This window comes from Humulus lupulus, chromosome 7 (assembly GCF_963169125.1).
Source record: "Humulus lupulus chromosome 7, drHumLupu1.1, whole genome shotgun sequence".
Taxonomy (NCBI): Eukaryota; Viridiplantae; Streptophyta; class Magnoliopsida; order Rosales; family Cannabaceae; genus Humulus; species Humulus lupulus.
The window spans coordinates 144,800,047-144,806,709 of record NC_084799.1 but is presented as its reverse complement, the minus strand read 5'-3'; the positions used below and the strand labels follow the sequence as shown (position 1 = coordinate 144,806,709).

At 32.5% G+C, this 6,663-nt stretch overlaps 1 long non-coding RNA gene across 1 annotated transcript; it reads right to left on the bottom strand.

Moving 5' to 3' along the window:
- Positions 1-267: 267 nt before the first annotated feature.
- On the bottom strand, positions 268-4,976 carry LOC133788688 (uncharacterized). Its single transcript, XR_009873342.1, has 2 exons — positions 3,554-4,976; positions 268-568 (listed from the first exon to the last, which is right to left on the bottom strand). It is a non-coding gene; the product is annotated as an uncharacterized LOC133788688 (long non-coding RNA).
- Between the last annotated feature and the right edge of the window lie 1,687 nt (positions 4,977-6,663).

Here is a 6,663-nt window from a genome sequence, read left to right as displayed (position 1 = left end):
TATTATAGATGAAAGAAATATTTAGAAGAAGAAAAATCATAAACTTTATTGCTCATTTTGGGAGGTCAACATAAAATAAACACTATATAGTTATATCTTGGTTCATCCTCCACCTTAATAATTTTAAGTGGATTAGAAACCCATAACTATCAAAAACAAAATAAAAATTACAACATAAATAGGAAAATTTGGAGGAGGAACCTCCAAATTATTCCTCTAAAAATACATAAAAACTAATCTAAGAAAAGAAAAAGATGGAGAGAATAGAGAGATGGAAGAAGTGATGTAAGAGAAGGTGTGCTTGAAATGGTGAAATGAGACTCCTATTTATAGATAAATTCTTTGGTAAAGGATAACACTCCTATTGGTCTAAAAAAAAAGCACATGGATTCATGCTCAAAATTGTCATCTTTTCCTATAGTTACAAATCCAATGGTGGAGAAAGAAGCACATGGATTGATGACATGGCATTGTCAAGAATTGGATTGGGCCTTTCATTTTGGGCTTGCTTTCTTCATTTCTTTATACCAACATTTTATCAACATTTCATTTGCCCCAACAAATACACCTACATAAAGAAATTAAACACACATAAATTAGTAACAACATAATTAAACAAAATAAATACAAAAAATAAATAAAAATACATAAAATCAAAATAAAACTAATAAATTCAAAATTACTTAAAAAATTGATAAATTAATTTAAAACTCAAGAACTAAGCAACAATTGGCTTATAAAATGTGGTAAAATAACTCTATTTTGTAGAGTTATCACACCCCCAAACTTAATGTTTTGCTAGTCCTCAAGCAAAAGAAAAATTAAAAACACACTTTTTTTTTTTTAATTGGAGACATCAAATGTTTTCCTCAAAAATTGCATAATGAAAGTAGCTCAATGAAAATTATGAAGAGACATTAAGCTCATGTAATTAATCCAATAGTCAATCTTGCTTTCAACAACTAATTTTCAATATGGAAACACAAAACTATTTACCAAGTAATCATGTGGAATTTTGAAAAAATTTATGCAAAGATAAAATAATTAAATCTCAAGGAATGATGAATTAATTTTTTTTTTCGTACCAAAGTCCCATAGGTTCGTTTTTCTTATCTCTCTCCACTAATGTAAAACAACACAAAATCAAGGATCAATAGGACTTTATAGGCTTGTAATGTGCGAGTAAAGAAGAAGGTGAGAAAAATGATATTGAATTTAAGCTTAGATCACTTTTTCCTAACACATGAGTATTTCCGAACTTTTTACTAGACATCACAATATTTCAAGTATACGCCATAACATTTCCATAGTAATTCTTTCCACCCATTTGGAATCTTCAATTTTTTTTTTTTTTTTAGCTTGCCACAATATTTTTGTTTTTTGTTTTTTTAAGATGTGGCTTTCCGAATTTCTTTCCTATTTTCACTTTGGTAACAAATCAAGATGCATAGCTCTATGATATTTTCTCATGTGTAAAGAATGAAATTCATGAAGAAGTTTTAGATTTCACATATGGGTAAAACAATATAACAAGGCTCGTGTTTGGCTCAAATGGGGTAAACTAGGGAATAATGTGTGTAACGGTGATTAAGTCAAAAGGCTCAAACGTTCCAAAGATAGCCTAAATCATTTCCCTAATGATGTGCTTTTCTAGGATTTCGCCTCAAGAGATAATTAATCGAATTCTAGGACTTGTGAGATTTACAAAATTTTATGCTTATATAAATTAATCTAAATTACACAAAAATTCTTAGAAAGATAGAAAGTGTTCGTTTATGAAAAATCTATATTTAAGCAAGACTAACCCAAAGATTAAAAATAGAGCTTAAGAAATATTCACAGTTTTCTAAGAACTAAATTCAAATTCAATTTATCATCTAAAAATGAAAAATCACCAAAAAAATTTTTTTTGAACATTTTATAAAAAAAATAAAAAAAACACACAACACTACCCCCAAACTTAAACAAAACATTGTCCTCAATGAGCAATAAATTTGAAAAAGTTAAGAAAACTCCCTTGAATGTATGCTTCCATGATTTGGCTCCTTCGTTTTTGGGCTAGAAGTTTCCTTCAAACTTATTTGAACTTGAAAAACATGAAACAAACACACAACAAACGTGAAATACAAAAGGAAATACAAAATGGAACTTGAAACTTATGGGTTGCCTCCCACAAAGCGCTTTAGTTTATAGTCTTTAGTCCGACTATTTTTTTTTTTTTTATCCTACACCCAATCGATGGTGTAGAATTTCATTTGTAGGGTGAACTATAATGTTGATGCAAATGCCATAAATGAGAATTGAAAGCATCACACCTACAAAGTAATTAGAGACATGCAATTTTAGTGGCATTTCAATGAAGTAAGAAAATTGTACATCTTTTTTATCCTCCTTTTCAAATTGAGTATGTATGAAAATTTGCTCAATTATTGGCTCTTGAGGTACAATTGTATTTTTTTCATTTTCCTCGTGAGCCCCATCAATCAATTCATCAAACTCATTTGTTTCAATTAGCAATTGGATGCTTATTACAGGTTCTTTGAAAACTTCGTTCATTTTTTCACTCTCGGTTTGCACTAATGGATCGGGAATGGGTTGACTAGGAAGAACTTGTATTTCCTTCTCTATCAAAACAGTTGCAAGATGACCTATTTGTTTCTCGATGTTGGAAATGGATCGAGACTGATTTTGTAAAATTTGTTGGGTTGACTGCATGAACTGTTGTAGGGTATCCTCTAGAGATGGATTGATTTCTTGTTGAGGAGGATATGACAGATCGGGTTGGGAATAACCTAGATTAGGCATGTTGAATTGATGCACATGGTTCATTGGAGACAAGTTTTGACTCCATGTAAAATTTGGATTATAGGTGGGATCAAATGAGATTTCTGAGGAATTCCCATAAGCATGCACATCATTGGTTTCATTATAATCAAAGTGCGATGATGCATAATAGTTGTACTCAGGCTTCCAACTAAAATCAATGGGATTTTCCAAGGGATGACTACAATTCTCATGGTGATGAGAGTGAAATGCACTATTTATCTCCCTATGGTCATCTTGAGTTTGCCTAGCTTGTAAGACATCTAGTGTTCTAGACAAATTTTCTATTTGAGCGTTGATGTCTTCTCTTTCCCTAGGATGATATGCATTGTTAAAATTCCTAGTACTATTCCAAGGGCATCCATTTTGGCTCATGTAACCTATGCTACCAATAGGAAACATGGCAATAACTCAATGACAATTTTTTTGTGAAAATCTCAAGAAACCTTTTCTAATATGGAAGGTCAATTGAAATTGCAACCATAGAGCATAATTAGAATTTCAAGAGATTTAAATTTTTTTTTTTTTGCAAATTAAAATTACAAGAAATAAACACAATTAAATAACAAAACAAAATTAGCAAACATAAATGAAAAATAAAATTAAATGACAAAGACAAGAAACATTTTCTGATGTGGAAGATCAGTCGAAACCGCAACCACAGAGCATACTTAGATTTTTTTTTTTTGACAATAAAAAATAAAATAACTAGTAGAAGAATTTTACTCACCTTGACACAAATTGTTTCTCTTCTTTGCAACTCCCCGGCAACGGCGCCAAAAACTTGATAGACCCAAAACGGGTATGTTTTAAAATTTAAACTCGCAAGCGCACGAATCGTATTTATAGAATAGTTTTCGTGTAAGCACGAGGTCGAACCCAAAGGAGTTGACTTAAATCAAAAGAGAAAACTATTTTTACCAAAGTGAAATAAATTTCTAACCTAGTTCCAAAGATTAATGTGTTTTGTTTTAAAATAAAGAAAGAAAATACTAAAAATAAATAAACTAAAAAGATTTGTTTTTAATAGTTATTTATAAAATTATTAAGATTTTAGAATCCACAAAATATAAATAATAATATTTATTAATATGTTGACTTCCCAATTTTTAGTGATAATTGAAATTAATCTAATTACCTTTTCCAAAACATTATTTTTACATTTTCCTTCACTTCAATAGTATAACTTCAAAGCATTAGTTGTGAATCAATTTAATGAAACTACAAAAAAATCAAATAATGTTATTTCTAAAGCAAAATATAGTATTTTTGTTCTAAGCATTGGATGTGAACAATTTAATGACACATCTTAATCAAAGAATACTATGTTTTTGCACAATTAAGAACCAAGTAAAATATGTTCTAACAATCTAAAATACATGATATTATAGATGAAAGAAATATTTAGAAGAAGAAAAATCATAAACTGTATTGCTCATTTTGGGAGGTCAACATAAAATAAACACTATATAGTTATATCTTGGTTCATCCTCCACCTTAATAATTTTAAGTGGATTAGAAACCCATAACTATCAAAAACAAAATAAAAATTACAACATAAATAGGAAAATTTGGAGGAGGAACCTCCAAATTATTCCTCTAAAAATACATAAAAACTAATCTAAGAAAAGAAAAAGATGGAGAGAATAGAGAGATGGAAGAAGTGATGTAAGAGAAGGTGTGCTTGAAATGGTGAAATGAGACTCCTATTTATAGATAAATTCTTTGGTAAAGGATAACACTCCTATTGGTCTAAAAAAAAAGCACATGGATTCATGCTCAAAATTGTTATCTTTTCCTATAGTTACAAATCCAATGGTGGAGAAAGAAGCACATGGATTGATGACATGGCATTGTCAAGAATTGGATTGGGCCTTTCATTTTGGGCTTGCTTTCTTCATTTCTTTATACCAACATTTTATCAACATTTCATTTGCCCCAACAAATACACCTACATAAAGAAATTAAACACACATAAATTAGTAACAACATAATTAAACAAAATAAATACAAAAAATAAATAAAAATACATAAAATCAAAATAAAACTAATAAATTCAAAATTACTTAAAAAATTGATAAATTAATTTAAAACTCAAGAACTAAGCAACAATTGGCTTATAAAATGTGGTAAAATAACTCTATTTTGTAGAGTTATCAGGAGGAGTATGCTGAGGAGGAGTGCTAGGAGCAGGAATCACTGGAGTGGCGTGCACATAGAGCATCGAAGGATATATTATTTTTAAATACCGCTTTCAGAGTGGTAGCTTGATTTCGAGTTTTTTAGACTTGTTATTTAAGTTTGGTGTATGAACTGGTTATTTGCTAGCCAGTCATTTTATTTTGAACAATTTTGGTTGTTTAAGACTCGTTGTTAGACATGTTTTGTCCATTTTAATTTACGAGTAATAAAAGAGACTACGCACAGCGTGGTCGATTCTTGCTACAAATATGCATGTGTGTTAGTTATCCGAGCAGTGTTCAACTGGTCGATATGTTCAAGCAGTGTTCAACTGCTTGGGTATTTTCCATATATTCAATGTGTTTCACGAGTAATTAACTGCTCGAACAGATTCAGTCAGGTAGCAAGTGACTAAGGATCTTTCAACCTCCAACCACCTGGGGGGCACATGGGGTATGCTGGTATATAACTTAACACAGGCAATAAGAGCACGAGTTAACATATCTGTTTTTAGGCTGACTTGTAAATTTTCGAAGTCCAAAAAGGCCATTAAGCTAACTTGCTTGGCAAAGATTAAGTAACTTGGAATTTTTTAAAATCTCAAGTTAGGAGCAGATATTCGTGTGACCATAAAAATCATGCTCATAAAATGTTAGAGCAATAAGAGTGTGAGAAAGTATACTTAGCATGGACTTATGAAATGTCTGGAATTTCTAAGTTAGAAAACTAAGTACTCATGCGAAAATCTAAGGCATACACCAGAGTGACTTTACTCTTCCCAAAAAACTTATAACTTTTTAAGTCTAGAGGAGACTTAGAATGTTTTAAGTTAACAAGGAGAAGTAAAGTATAAATGCCAACAGCTACAAGTTTAGCTCCTCAGGTGCAAAGTTTTCTTGCTCAGGAGAGCAGATACAACATCCCTGGTAGGCTAAGCATGTATCATTGATCAACTTCCCTGGAGTGAATCAAACAAATGCATGCAAAATAGATGCTACATGGTGAAAATTTGTCCTTGGGAGGAGAAGTCAAGTTTTCACCAAGATTGATTGAGAGAAATCAATCTCCCAAAATAATTATGGGAGGTTCGAGCGAGGTGCTTCGATGGTTTTTCCTAAAAGTGCCTAAGAGTGCCCAAGCGAATGCATAAAAAATGTGTGGGTCGAGCATACACCTTGAGATGGCCCTTGCCTGAAGAGTGCATGCCTTGTGTCTAAGGATATATGCATCTGATCGGACACTCTTCCGAGCGGCTGTGTTAGTCCAAACAGCCCATGCATCCGATGAGCCAAGATGAGTCTAAATAGTCTTGTGTCCGAGGAGCCAAGAAATGTCCGATCGAACCTTGATGGAGGAGCCAAATGCTTGGCTCGGGCCATGTCCAAGGAGAAGCCAAGTTATTGGCTTGGACCTTGGTTCAAGGAAGGGTCATGAAAGCTCTGATCGGACATGTTCGAGGAGAAGGCCATGCATGTGTGCCAAGAGATTGGCTCGGATCTTAGCTTGAGGAGTCCCTAGATGGTTGGCTCGGACAAGTTCGAGGAGAAGACCATGCATGTGTGCCAAATGGTTGGCTCGGACCAAGTCCGAGGAGAGGTCCCATGCATGCCCAAAAGATGGACTTAGTTTTTTGGCCAAGGGTACGCAATGTCCGATCGG